General features: G+C 31.1%; 1 protein-coding gene across 19 annotated transcripts in view; it reads right to left on the reverse strand.

The window, feature by feature from the left end:
- Positions 1–15,913, reverse strand: part of LOC138701967 (uncharacterized) — a 1,800,590-nt gene that overhangs the window by 806,854 nt on the left and 977,823 nt on the right. For 3 of the 19 annotated variants that reach the window (XR_011332744.1, XR_011332743.1, XR_011332742.1), the window contains exon 1: positions 10,902–11,522. The exons of 9 other annotated variants lie outside the window; for them this stretch is intronic. The gene's annotated coding sequence lies outside the window, so the exon portion shown is untranslated. Of the gene's footprint in view, positions 1–10,901; positions 11,790–15,913 lie in introns of those variants that run through there. 7 more of the 19 variants (XR_011332738.1, XR_011332741.1, XR_011332740.1 and 4 more) reach the window with 6 other exon arrangements.

Below are 15,913 nucleotides of genomic sequence, written 5' to 3' on the forward strand. Positions count from 1 at the left end.
GTAGGCGTATTAATAACTACCTTTGAAGTGAAGCATTCTATTAACTATTATCTGAGTGTCTTACAGAAGTACCAAATGACTGACAACAAGTTAATGGCATCTAAACCAACTTATAGGGTAGGCGTATTAGTAACTACCTTTGAAGTTAAGCATTCTATTAACTACTATCTGAGCGTCTTGCAGAACTACCAAATGACTGACAAGTAAAGGGCTCTAAACCAACTTATAGGGTAGGCATATTAGAAACTACCTTTGAAGTGAAGCATTCTATTAACTATTATCTGACTGTCTTACAGAACTACCAAATGACTGACAACAAGTAAAGGGCTCTAAACCAACTTATAGGGTAGGCATATTAGTCACTACCTTTGAAGTGAAGCATTCTATTACCTACTATCTGAGTGTCTTACAGAAGTACCAAATGACTGACAACAAGTAAAGGGCTCTAAACCAACTTATAGGGTAGGCGTATTAGTAACTACTTTGAAGTGAAGCATTCTATTAACTACTATCTGAGTGTCTTACAGAAGTACCAAATGACTGACAAGTAAAGGGCTCTAAACCAACTTATAGGGTAGGCATTCTATTACCTACTATCCGAGTGTCTTACAAAACTACCAAATGACTGACAAGTAAAGGGTTCTAAACCAACTTATAGGGTAGGCGTATTAGTAACTACCTTTGAAGTGAAGCATTCTATTAATTACTATCTGAGTGTCTTACAGAAGTACCAAATGACTGACAAGTAAAGGGCTTTAAACCAACTTATAGGGTAGGCGTATTAGCAACTACCTTTGAAGTGAAGCATTCTATTAACTACTATCTGAGTGTCTTACAGAAGTACCAAATGACTGACAAGTAAAGGGCTCTAAACCAACTTATAGGGTAGGCGTATTAGTAACTACCTTTGAAGTGAAGCATTCTATTAACTACTATCTGAGTGTCTTACGGAAGTACCAAATGACTGACAAGTAAAGGGCTCTAAACCAACTTATAGGGTAGGCATTCTATTACCTACTATCCGAGTGTCTTACAAAACTACCAAATGACTGACAAGTAAAGGGCTCTAAACCAACTTATAGGGTAGGCGTATTAGTAACTACCTTTGAAGTGAAGCATTCTATTAACTACTATCTGAGTGTCTTACAGAAGTACCAAATGACTGACAAGTAAAGGGCTCTAAACCAACTTATAGGGTAGGCGTATTAGTAACTACCTTTGAAGTGAAGCATTCTATTAACTACTATCTGAGTGTCTTACAGAAGTATCGAATGACTGACAAGTAAAGGGCTCTAAACCAACTTATAGGGTAGGCGTATTAGTAACTACCTTTGAAGTGAAGCATTCTATTAACTACTATCTGAGTGTCTTACAGAAGTACCAAATGACTGACAAGTAAAGGGCTCTAAACCAACTTATAGGGTAGGCGTATTAGTAACTACCTTTGAAGTGAAGCATTCTATTAACTACTATCTGAGTGTCTTACAGAAGTACCAAATGACTGACAAGTAAAGGGCTCTAAACCAACTTATAGGGTAGGCGTATTAGTAACTACCTTTGAAGTTAAGCATTCTATTAACTATTATCTGAGTGTCTTACAGAAGTACCAAATGACTGACAACAAGTAAAGGGCTCTAAACCAACTTATAGGGTAGGCGTATTAATAACTACCTTTGAAGTGAAGCATTCTATTAACTATTATCTGAGTGTCTTACAGAAGTACCAAATGACTGACAACAAGTTAATGGCATCTAAACCAACTTATAGGGTAGGCGTATTAGTAACTACCTTTGAAGTGAAGCATTATATTAACTACTATCTGAGTGTCTTACAGAACTACCAAATGACTGACAAGTAAAGGGCTCTAAACCAACTTATAGGTAGGCGTATTAGTAACTACCTTTGAAGTGAAGCATTCTATTAACTACTATCTGAGTGTCTTACAGAACTACCAAATGACTGACAAGTAAAGGGCTCTAAACCAACTTATAGGGTAGGAGTATTAGTAACTAACTTTGACGTGAAACATTCTATTAACTACTATCTGAGTGTCTTACAGAACTACCAAATGACTGACAAGTAAAGGGCTCTAAACCAACTTATAGGGTAGGAGTATTAGTAACTACCTTTGAATTGAAGCATTCTATTAACTACTATCTGAGTGTCTTACAGAACTACCAAATGACTGAAAAGTAAAGGGCTCTAAACCAACTTATAGGGTAGGCGTATTAGTAACTACCTTTGAAGTGAAACATTCTATTAACTACTCTCTGAGTGTCTTACGGAACTACCAAATGACTGACAAGTAAAGGGCTCTAAACCAACTTATAGTGTAGCTATTATTGCGTCAGGAATATTGCTGTTTGCGCCCTTATCTAAAATTCTTCACCAAACAAAAACACAAACAATACAATAACCAGAATGTTAAAAACAACTAAAAAACGTTGTCAGGGTAAAAACGAGGTAGACCTACACAAATGCAGTATACACAAGTTGATTTGTAAACAATATTAACTAATATCCGAATGTCTTACAGAACTACCAGATCACTGACAACAATGGATTCTAAACCAACTTATAATGTATCAGTAACTATTTCTGAAATTGATCATTCATTCTATTATCTATCATCTATCTTGGAATTTACAGTTGACTGACAGTAAGTAATAGCTAGGCCCTTAAACTTAGTTATAGCAGGTTAATATAATTTAACTACCTCTGAAGAGAATCATTTTGTTATATACTACCAAACACTATTAGGGAACTTCCATATTTCTGACAAACAATATGCTTTTTAAACTAACATATAATGTAGTATGCAGTATTGTCTTACTGTGTAGAGTGTAATGCAGTAAACTGAGTATAGGCCTCTAACTTATTGCAAATGTTTCGAAATTGTTACTGTTTTGTATATCTCGATAGGCCTATTTGTACAATAAGTTACTTATTTCTAGATAGCTTACTTAAGTCATTTTCTTTAATCGCTAATATATTAGGCAGTCAATATATTGCATTAGCACTTTTGGTGCCAATTGTGATCTTATCTTTCTACTTGTGTGTGTATATAATTTCTTTCTTATTTTGTTTTTTATGTCTATTTTGTATTATGGTGATGTGGTAGAGAAGGCCTAATGGTCTTAACTATGCCAGATTAAATAAATAAATAGATAAATAAATAAATAAATAAATAAATAAATAAATAAATAAATAAATAAATAAATAAATAAATAAACAAAAATACATTATTAGCGACACCTATGTTGTGAACCATTCAATCTACCTATCAACTAACAATCTAGGAGAACCATCAGAAGACAAAGTAAGTAACAGACTCTTACATAAATTTGTAGCAAATTAGCTCGTACTAACGATGAGAAGTAATCCATTTACCTATAAGTTATACCTTTATCAATCTCCTTATCTCAGAGACTAGTTAAATGATTAAAAGTAATGATCAGCTAAAGGAAATTTAAGGCTAATTAGTAACTACCTATAGTACTTCTGATGAGAATATTCTTTTTGCTAGAAATCTAGGTATCTACCCAACTACATATCCAGGATATTCTTTGCATGTAATTACTAATGCTTTCAGTACTTATATGTAAAGTGATTCTGGTGTATAGGGGATGCCCTTAACGATGGAGTCAGTGGTCGGTAAAAATTTGTAGGGATACAAGTTCATGCTAAGAGATTTACACGTTTTCGTAAATGTAGAGACTTTAAAAATTTCCGGAGCTATGTGTCCAATATCAGGGGAAGATAAAGAAATTGGAATCTCCAGAACTGGGCGACAAGCAGACCCATTGGCGAATATTTTTTACTGTAAACAGATATAGATCAATAAAATTAGTGTCTTCCGAGTTATTTTTACTTAACAATTGCTCGTTATGAATATTATCATCATATCTCTTCACAAACTCTGAAAACATTTGTAGTTTAAAAAGACTAGCAAATAAATTCATAATATAATGAAATAGTCTACATAATGTACTTCTCTTATATAGTTTACCTTGAAAAATGTGGTTATGACTAAGAAGAAAAGGAGGGGATTATATTGCAATAATCATGACATTTTGAAGGCCCAGCCTTGTATAACGGTCCCAACAGAAAAGGTCCCCCTTTCACCACATTGTGAAGGCAGAACTAGGCCTAACCTTCAAAGAGCCGTATTTTTAAGACAGACAAAATTATGATGTCTGGTCAGGAAAACACGTTTAAAAATGTTCTACAGTATATTCAAGGCACACACAATTAACAAGAAAACAAGAGTCGGTGCCTCAATATTAGGCTAAGAATTAGCCAAAAAAGAACTTTAATACCTCCCTTGCAGAAATGTACCGATTAGTCTCTAATCAAAAAGTTCTAATCAAGTACTATAAACAGATCTGGGAGTACCTGGTATATGTAAGGAATGCATATATTGAGAGAAATACGCTGTTACTAAATAGTACTTCATCTCAATTTTATTAATAGTTATTTAAGAAAGAGAAACACATTATGAATAACCAATATAAGTAGATGACTAACCAATAAAGACACCAATTTTCTAAAAGAACTTCTAACAAAGTGAACATATAGGCCTAATAATTTACTTTGGGCAGATCAACATTAAAAAAAAATGTTAAATTCGAGTGTATGCACCAATTTCTATCAAAAGATTCATTTTCGCATGCGGAGAAATATGGGTTTGTTAGTGTATATCGTCCAAGTTTGAAAATTGTCGTATCTCGGGCTAAAAACGCGATTTTTGTATAAACGTTAATAGAACCTATAAATTCCAACAGATTGTGCATTAGTTTCTTTTTAATACGCCATCACTTATCCATTACTTTATTTTAAATAGGTGTGATTCTTACTTTGAATCTATCATTTAACGCTAAATAACCTCGTCGTTTATACAACGTCGTTAAATAATCAATCTAAGTTATCATTTGTGCATTAGTTTTCTTTTAATAGGGCACCACTTGTCCATTAGTTTAAATAGGTCACCAATTACTCTAATAGATCACAACTTACTCATTAAGACGCTTTAAGTAGGCCACCCTTTGTTCATTAGTCTACCACAAATAAGTCACCACTTTTCCATTAGTTTACTTTAAAAGGTCACCACTTGTCCACTAATTTATTTTAAGTAGGTCACCACTTGCCCATTAATTTACTTAAACTAGGTCACCACTTAGTTTACTTTAAACAAGTCAAAATCTGCGGATTAGTTTACTTCAAATAGATCACCCCTTGCATATTAATTTACTTTAAACAGATCAGCTCTTATCCAATAGTTCATTTTAAATAGGTCACAAAGTTTAAATGGGCCACCACTTGTCCATTAATTTACAGTACTTTCAACAGTTACAATAGTTTTCCTTGAAATGCACCATTTATAGCCTACATTAGTTTGTTTTAAATAAGTTCCACTTTACCGTTATTTTACTTTGAATGTGTCACTTATACATTATTTTATTATAAATGAGTCATCACTTCTCTACTAGTTCACTTTAAATAGTTTATCACTTCTTCATTAATTTACTTTAAACAGATCATCACTTGTTCGTTAGTTTACTTTAAATACTGTATGTTTCAACTTGTTATTAGTTTATTTAAAATTGGTCACCATTCGTCCAATAATTTACTCCAAAAATAGATCACCACTAATCCATTAGTTTATTTTAAAATTCTCTATTAGATCACTTTACATAGATTATCACTGTTTATTAGTTTACTTTAAACAGACTATCACTTGTTCATTAGTCTACTTTAAATATATCATCACTTGTTCATAAGTTTACTTTAAATAGGTACAAATTGTTATTAGTTTACTTCAAATTGGTCACCACACATCCAATAATTTACTCTAAAAATAGGTTACCATTGTCCATTAGTTTACTTTAAAATAAATCACTACCTTTCCATTATTTTACTTTAGATAGGTCATCACTTGCTCATTAAGTCACTTTAAATAGGTCACTACTTGAGCATTAGTTTACTTTAAAAATAAGTCATCACTTTTCCATTAATTTACTTTATTTAAATAGGTCACCACTTGCTCATTACTTTACTTTAAATAGATTACCACATGTCTATGAGTTCACTTGAATTAGGTCATCACTTTTCTATTAGTTTACTTTAAATAGGTTACCATTTCCTATGAGTTCACTTCAAGTAGGTCATCACTTTTCTATTAGTTTACTTTAAATAGGTTACCATTTTCTATGAGTTCACTTTAAGTAGGTCATCACTTTTCTATTAGTTTACTCTAAATGGGTCACCACTTGTTCAACAGTTTACTTTCAGTCATTAATCTTTATTGTAGTCGTGAGCATCTTTGGAAGCTGGATGCTGTAGACAATGTCAGTAAAAGTTTACATAGATCAACATATAGGGTCTAGAAATATTGTTTTTTTAATACGTCACCACATGTCAAATAGTTTTTTGAAGCATTTTTGTGCATGCTTCTTTAGTTTACTTTAAATAAGTTATCACTTATCCAATAGCTGTTTACTTTCAATAGCTGTAACAGTTTAAGTACATACTTTTAAAGGTCTTTTATACGTTAATTTACTTTAAATAAATCTTCACTTCTTTATGAATTTATTTTGAATGTACTACTTATTCATTAGTTTACTTTAACAGCAGGTCACCACTTGTCCATTAGTTTACTTTAAATAAGTTATCACTTATCCAATAGCTGTTTACTTTCAATAGCTGTAACAGTTTAAGTACATACTTTTAAAGGTCTTTTATACGTTAATTTACTTTAAATAAATCTTCACTTCTTTATGAATTTATTTTGAATGTACTACTTATTCATTAGTTTACTTTAACAGCAGGTCACCACTTGTCCATTAGTTTACTTTAAATAAGTTATCACTTATCCAATAGCTGTTTACTTTCAATAGCTGTAACAGTTTAAGTACATACTTTTAAAGGTCTTTTATACGTTAATTTACTTTAAATAAATCTTCACTTCTTTATGAATTTATTTTGAATGTACTACTTATTCATTAGTTTACTTTAACAGCAGGTCACCACTTGTCCATTAGTTTACTTTAAATAAGTTATCACTTATCCAATAGCTGTTTACTTTCAATAGCTGTAACAGTTTAAGTACATACTTTTAAAGGTCTTTTATACGTTAATTTACTTTAAATAAATCTTCACTTCTTTATGAATTTATTTTGAATGTACTACTTATTCATTAGTTTACTTTAACAGCAGGTCACCACTTGTCCATTAGTTTACTTTAAATAAGTTATCACTTATCCAATAGCTGTTTACTTTCAATAGCTGTAACAGTTTAAGTACATACTTTTAAAGGTCTTTTATACGTTAATTTACTTTAAATAAATCTTCACTTCTTTATGAATTTATTTTGAATGTACTACTTATTCATTAGTTTACTTTAACAGCAGGTCACCACTTGTCCATTAGTTTACTTTAAATAAGTCGCCAATTGTCCATTAGTTAGCTTAATTATGTCGCCGCTTGTCCATTAGTTTACTTCAAAATAGATCGTTACTTTTCCATTAGCTAGTCTGTTTTCTTGTGCATTAGTTTACATTAAATAGGTCATCACTTGTGCATTACATTACTTTGAATAGATGCTATATTTTATTTTGAATGTGACATTTATGCATTAGGCTACATTAATTAGGTCATCAGGCGTCCATTATTTTCGTTTGAATAGGTGTGTTACTTTACTTTAACACCACTTGTCCATTACTGTAAGTTACTTTGAAAAGATCACCATTATTCCAGTAGTTTACTTGGAATATATAGACCACTACTTGTCTATCAGTTTACTTTTAATAGATCATAATTTGTTTAGTAGTTTACTTACTTCCAGTAGGTCATAATTCGTCTCCAGTTTACTTTCAATAGGTCATTTCTTATGTAATAATTTCTCTGGTAACAGATTTATAAAAATAATCGTCTTCCGTTCTTAATTTTTATATTCAATTAAGTATACTTTAAAACTGAATCTTTAGGGAAGAAAAAACTAAAAATCGAGGCCATTATTGAATATATTATTCTATGGCACAAAAATAAATGTAATGAATATGTAGGCAGAATGGACGAGATTATCTTACCCAAAACGACATCCAAGTACTATCAAATTTAGAAAAACCAAAAAAACGCTTTACTACTGAACTAGAAGAAAGCATAGAATTTTTTTAGAGATGCATTAGTCATCATTAGACAATCTTTACGATTTTTTAAAATTATATACACATTAAATATAGCTAAATTGAGAGGGAACAAAATACTGGAAACAAATCTGGATGACAAGAAAACATTTGATGCTCAGAAATGATGACGAAAACTTCCGCAAAAAGTTAGGTCTAGTCTTAAAGTGTAACAATATTTTCCCTTGCTCTATTGCAAGATTAAATTACAAATGAAAAATGAAAAGTAATCATGAAATCTTTTTTTCCTAGTCATAATATGTGACGTGAACCAAATTTGAATAATTGTTCCATGACTGATTTAGGCTAAACTCCGTTCACATTACAGGAAATAGGCTTAAAAGACATAAAATAGGTCCACTATTAAAATTAGAATTTTTAAATTATAGGACATTGAAAAGTTACATTACAACTGATAGGCCTGTAAGACAAGGATCACAGATTCCAGTACAAATAAGACATTTTACATGTTTAAAATATATTTAAATAATTAAGTAAAACTTTATTTTATATTAAAGCGTTCATATTAAAATCAGTCAGTGACTGTAAGATTGTGTAAATTTGTAATAACTGAGTAACATAAGTTATGCTACAGCTTCTTTTCTAACAGAAGACATAACAAACTCGTAAATTAATAAGGCAAAAAAAAACTTGGAATTATTTTGAAGCTTCTGTAAAATTCATAAAACGCTTGTAACTACAACAAGAATTTCATGAACCTTATTCTAACATATTTAGAAATTTAAGTTTCTTGTAATTTTAGTATCTTTGTCTTTATGGAAATAAATATTTAAATAATTATATAAAGAAACATAAATGTCTCTTATTAGGCCTACAATCTATACGTCATCCACGTAGGTATGTAATTAACCTACGACTAAAATAGTCAACTTAGTAATGATAATTTACAACTTATTTCTATTTGTAGGCCTAATGGATTACTTAAATATGCATTAGTCGTTCTCAAGAACATGTAGCCTACTTAATAAATCAGAGAAAAAAATAATAGGCCTAAGTTATATGCCCTTAAGTTTTTAACCTTACACGTTATTTAAAGTTGTCTTTTCTCTAAGTCTTACCACAATAAATTAAATCTATATCATATCTCGGTACCAATGTGTTCTTTCTATTAATAAATTCTTTTCGGAATCGATTAAGAGAGTGTAAATTAGTTAAAAATATATTCATGTCATAATTTAATGTTCGAAATCTAGATTTGTGCAAGTTTTGATAAAAATACAGTAAAATCTAGTTTGAGTATTATTTTCGTAGGTCTATTTACTTTTGTAGCAAAGGATAGGCTTAATAACGAAAGCAACATTATGTCTTCAATGTTGTTATTTTTCGTATGTAACGTAGCTAATTTATGTCACAAAACAGCTCTGATAACTTAAACATTTTTGTTATATTTGAAAAGAACCGAATTTTGTTAATTATTAGACAAACTCAATACAGATGCATGTCCCACTGCACACATTTTTACGAGCTTACAGCCTCAACTACAAGTTATTGTTTAGGGCCTAAGGAAATCAGTAATAGAGGCGAAAAGTACATAAGTTACACTAAGTTATAATGTTAACCTATGTAATGCTCTGAGTTGCAATTATAGGCTACATCTGACAGGTATTAAATTGGAAAATTATAGGTCTTTGTGATAGTTTAGTATAGAACCAAGTTAAATCAAACTTTAATCAATTTCAATAATAGAAAAATCGTTATAAAACAATTAGGAATCCAATAAGAAAATTGACTGTAATGTTTTTAATATCGAACAATTTAAAAGTTATTAAAACTTTGAAAATAGTTGGTTTATGTCAGTTCATGTATTTAATTACAATCATTTAAAGATAAATAACTTACTTAGCCTATAGGTCTAACTCATAACAAAGGTCATTGTTTTGTTCTTAGACATGTATGATAATATTATAAGCGATAAATATCAATATTAACTCCTTCGATCATGATCATCAATGAAACAAAGCTGGTCGAAATGTAGCTATTAAGTCTGCTGACGCAACCTCGACCGACGCCATCTTGGAACAGAAAATGCGTTCGCAGCATAACTAACTATATAACAATTGCAATATTTGGAATCAGATGACGATCTGCATTCAGCTTTAGTAATATTAGCCGATAGTACTAATGATGACATTGCAGAATTAGGCTCGCGATCCTTCGTTTGTCCTTTGTTTAATGTTTGATCGATGATGTTTCGAAGACAGCCATTCCAAGGTCAAACCAACAAAATGGGAGATAATGTGTGTATCCATATAAATATTACCAAGGTTGTAAACATGAGAGTAATAAAAGTTATGCTTTAAAAACTGTTTATGTTTCTTTGTCAAGATAGATTTTTATAACATAAATGTCGCATATGGATAATATGAATCCAAATAATGTCACGTAAAAATATTTATAAGTATTAAATTGGTTAAGTTACTACTTTATAAGCTATGAATTATTAGTAAATCGAAATTAATTTATATTAAATTTATTATGAACAATAATCATAACCAGAAATATTTTCAAGACACGTGCATAATGAAATGAAAAACCACTTCCTCATGTTGTTAAACAAAGAAAGCTGCTGATAAAATAAAGACATGTGTACAAACATCTTATGTACATACACACTGTCAAATGAAAGCAGTAACAAAATATGAATTGTGGTGCACGACACCTATGTGTAGGCTACAAAAATATGTTTTCAATACTTACATGATAGGTTCTTCTAAAGAAATGATTGTAACGTATACTTTCAATCTTAAAATTCCTTCCCTCGTTTGCCATGACGATGTGGTAAGTGCTTCTGAACACTTGCTAGTGTCAGTTCTTCGCGCATGCATCGAAGGGGCTCCTCAATTTCCCAGATCCAATCACGTGATGCAACGTCGCCATATTTGAAAATACGTTGATGACTACACCGATGTACTGCGTCATATGTGGAAAATATGAAAACTATAAACTTTTATACTATCTTATTAACAGTAAGCCGGTAAGAATGTATCCAAGTTAAAGAATTAGAAGTGATGGAATACCATTGTGTTTTAACGAGTTTCGTATTTCTTTTGTCTAGCACAGCTTCTAATTCTATCCGAACAAAAGACGGCAACACGGAAATTTGAATACTCTGACGTAATGTAAGGTGTGGCAACGTATATTTTAGTAAATGGTGAAACTAACTGAGTTTTCAGCGACTAATTTAAAAAAAAAACTGCGTTTTATTCTCAATGAATTGAAACGATGTGCTAACATTTTAAATTAAAGTTTTATAAGTTTGTGAGAATTTCATTTTTATTTATATAGAAGAGAATGAGCTGTAATTATATTTGAATCCAAGCTGTTATACGTTCAATTGATCCATGAAGTGTAGACGTATACAAAATGAATCACTGTGACGTTTATATAATTCTAAGTCAAATATTTTTGTTTATATATATAGCTATTGGTGTAAGGTAATGTACTTGTATTGACGAAAAATTAATTTTATTAATGTTAAAACACTATTATGCATAAACTTAAGTGTTGCCTCAGTTATAGAGTAAAGAATTTTGAGATATCGTTAAAAATAATTCAAATCGAAAATAAATTAATCCTTTACAGGATCAAAGACGAAAGGAAATAGGCTACTAAGTTTTGTATAAGATAAAAGCACTTTCGAAGTACTAAACACCGAATACTGAAATATCAGCGTAAAATTTCAAAATAAGTTTCAATTTAAATTAAAAGAAAAATTAGAAGTGCGCACTATAAATTTTTAAAATTTAGATTTCTGGATCACTTCAATATTACGTAAGAAGGGCTTGTCATCACTAACGTATGCCTATATAGGCCTACAAGAAGTAAGCTACTGTGTCACTGTGTCACGGCTATATCCTTGATTCATTTCCAATTTCACAATTTTTCACTATTTTCACACGTAGTTCACTCTTGAGGTGAGAGTAAAATCACAAACACCAATAATTTCTTCGAGAACACAAAATCACTGTTCACAATTCTTTTGTGATGATAATATCCACAAAAATATACGAATATCCACACTGTGAAGATCTCACACGATATCACAAGGTCTCCTTTCATTAAGAATTTAAACACACTTTTCTTCAAGAACTTAACCACAAACTTTCTGGAGCACTTTCAATCGGCAGGATTCTAGAACTTGAAAATCAATATAAATGTTGCAATATACATAGTATTCAATATTTATATTCACTATGTAATAGAGAAAGTGTTCGACTTTCATGTGCTAGAACAATACACTTTCATGACTAACGTGTTTTTAAAGTTTCGTCAAAAATAATGTTACTAAGAAATTCAAAGTTTATCACCATTCTTACAAAACTCAAATGAAGAAGTTAATCACAGTTCCTCACTCGTCTGTAGACTAATCATATAAACTTAATTGCTTGTTAGGTTATGTTATGTGTGGTTAGACAAGGAGGCTGTTATCTTTTGTACTAATCAGTTTTTTGCACATACCTAGATATTACTTAATGACTCGTCCTGCTAAACACGAAAAAATTTACTGCATCAAAACCATATAATTGTTCCTTAGCATAACTTGGTGGTAGATTGTCAAAAACAGATCGCAATTTTTTGTTTTCGCTGTCTTGAAACTTAAAATATCTATAATTAATATGGCTGACACAAGTGTTTATAAGCTTATCTGCATCGTATCTTATATGCGGGTCAAATTAATATCAGTGAAACGTTTAATTCAGTAATTCACTAAACATTATTGAGCTATTTTTCTTGAAATTACCATCGTAACAATTTCGAGACTGATTTTAGATATTAAACTTCTGAAATATAGATCTAATACCTAATGTATAGCCTACAGTATAGGCCTACTTGTAAGATTACAGGAAACGTAAAGAAAAGAACAAAAGTGTTAAATGTAAATGGTTATCTAAGTAATTCTTGATTCAATTTTGCAATAGTTCACTTTTCGAGTCGCACAATGAATCTAATTACGAAATTTCTGAAATGCAGATCTAAGAGCTGATTTATATGCTTCTAAGACTACAGAAATTACCAAAAAAAAAAAAAAAAGAGCAGGAGTGTTGAGTTCAAATGGTTATCTAGGTAATTCTTGATGTTATATTGCAATAGTTCATTTTTAGAATTGCACACTAAATTTAGTTCAGAAATTTTTTAAGTGTACATATAATAGCTACTTTATATATTTCTAAGATTACAGAAATGATAAAGAAAAAGCAATAGTGTAATCTTAAACGGTTGTCCAGGTAATTCTTTATCTAATTTGAAATAGTTCATTTTTCGAGTCGGATAATGAATTTGTTACGAAGTACTGAAGTTCAGATCTAATAGATAGTTTACAGAAGTAAGTTACTTCGAAGATGACAGAAATCATGAGGTTCGAAGAAACAGTGTTAAATTCAAATGGTTACCTAGGTAAAATTAGTGATCTTATTTTGCAATAGTTCATTTTTAAAGTCGCACATTGAATTTAGTTAAGAAATTTTAGTGTTGGCGTACATATAATAGCTACTTTATATAGACTATTTCTAAGATTACAGAAATAATAAGTAAAGAAAAAGCAAAGTGTAAGTTTAAATGATTATTCAGGTATTCTTGATCCGATTTGAAATAGTTCACTTTCACAGTCGCACACTGAATTTAGTTACGAATTACTGAAGTTCAGATCTAATGGATAGTTTATGTAAGTTACTTCTAAGATGACAGAAATCATGAAGATCAAAGGAACAGCACTAAATTCAAATGATTAGCCTATCTTGATTCAATTTTGTCACAGTTCACTTTCACAGTCGCACACTAAATTTAGTTACGAATGACTAAAGTTCAGTTCTAATGGATAGATTATGTAAGTTGCTTCTAAGATGACAGAAATCATGAAGTTCGAAGAAACAGTGCTAAATTCAAATGGTTACCTAGGTAATTCTTGATCCAATTTTGTCACAGTTCACTTTCACAGTCGTACACTGAATTTAGTTATGAAACATTAGAAATGCAAATCTGCTAACTTATTTATGTAGTACTTCCAAGATTACAGAGATCATAAAGAAATGAACAGGAATTTTTAATTCAGAGGTTGCCTATGTAATTATAGATTTATTTTTGTCATAATTCACTCTTAGAGTTGTAGACTACACCGAATTTAGTTATGACATTTCTGGAGTGCAGATCAAACAGCTAGCTTATATAGTCTACATCTAAGATGTCAGAAATCTTAAAGAAAAGACAGGAGTGTTAAATTCACACGGTTATTCAATTTTACAATAATTCACTTTTCGAGTTGCACAGTGAATTTCGCTACGAAATTTCTGAAGTGCAGGACAACTCCTAAAACTATACAAATCATAATGAAAGAAGCAAGTGTGTTAAATTAAAATGGATACGAAACGCCTGAAATTCAGATCTAACTAGTTTAGGCCTGTGTACTTCTCAGGTTACAAAAATTATAAAGAAAGGATTAGAAATGTTAAATTTAAGTTACCTAGATGGATCTTCATTTAATTTTGTATTAATTCACTTTTAGAGTCGTACATTGCATTTAGTCATGGCATTTCCGAAGTTGAGATCAGATAAACTTAGCCAGTTTATGCGTGTCAAAGATTACAGAAAGCATAAAGAAAAAATATGAGTGTTAAGTTCAAATGATTACCTAGGTAATTCTTGATCTCATTCTGCAGTAGTTCACTTTTCCAGTTTCAACTAAATTCAGTTACGTAATTTCTTAAGTGCAGATCTAATATTACAGAAATCGTAAAGATAGAAATAGAAGTGAGTTGCTAACTGAATTTAGTTTTAAACTTACGGGACTTACAAAATACAGACGTAATAGACACAGTAGTGTAGCCTACAGAGCTATACATATGAGGTTACAGAAAATATAAAGAAAAAAGCAGGAATGCTAAATTTGAACGGTACAGGTAATCCTCTATTAAACATTTATATCATGTAAGTCTCAGAGTCCCTTCCTTTGAAGCTTCCACCTACGTTACCTAGAACATAGTCTATCTGACTTGATATTTAAAGTAGGTAAATACTTACAGAGATTAAGGAAAGAACATAAATATTAGAAAAGTTTGTTACACTAAGAGAAACCTCACAAAGTTTTTGTTTGTTCAAAAATAATATATGCTCGAAAATTTAACAAACCTAGGCTATATTAGACTACTTGGATTTAGTTATAAATATAAAAACAAATGATAATTAGACCTATACTTCTGTGATTATCTTCGATGATTTACTTGATAAAGCATGCTAGCAATTAAATCTGATTGACTCGAAACCGGCCGATGGATTTTAAGAGGCGACAAAACGCTTAGCATGACTTTCACGCGGAAGGAGGTAGACTTACGTCACATAAAAGAACCTTGTTTCTGATAGGACTCTGACAGAATTCCAGGAAAAATTTGTTGGCCATTTCTCACCCAGGTTGATTTTAAACGGTGAATAACCTCAAAGTCCTGCTGCTCCTACTCCTGTTAGCCTACTTCTATTACTCCCACTCTTACTACTGATACCTCTACTCCCACTCTACTGCTGCTATTGCTACTCCCGCTGATCCTACTGCTATTCCTACTGCCACTCCTGCTGCGGTTAGTGCTATTCCTACTTCAATTCCTTCTGCTGTTACTGCTGCTATCTTCTCGCCACTGCTACTCCCACTAGTGCTATTATCATTCTGGTACTGCTACCACAACTCCTGTTACTGCTGTTACTTCTATTCCCATTCTTGCTGT

This window comes from Periplaneta americana, chromosome 6, assembly GCF_040183065.1.
Source record: "Periplaneta americana isolate PAMFEO1 chromosome 6, P.americana_PAMFEO1_priV1, whole genome shotgun sequence".
In the NCBI taxonomy this organism is placed as follows: domain Eukaryota; kingdom Metazoa; phylum Arthropoda; class Insecta; order Blattodea; family Blattidae; genus Periplaneta; species Periplaneta americana.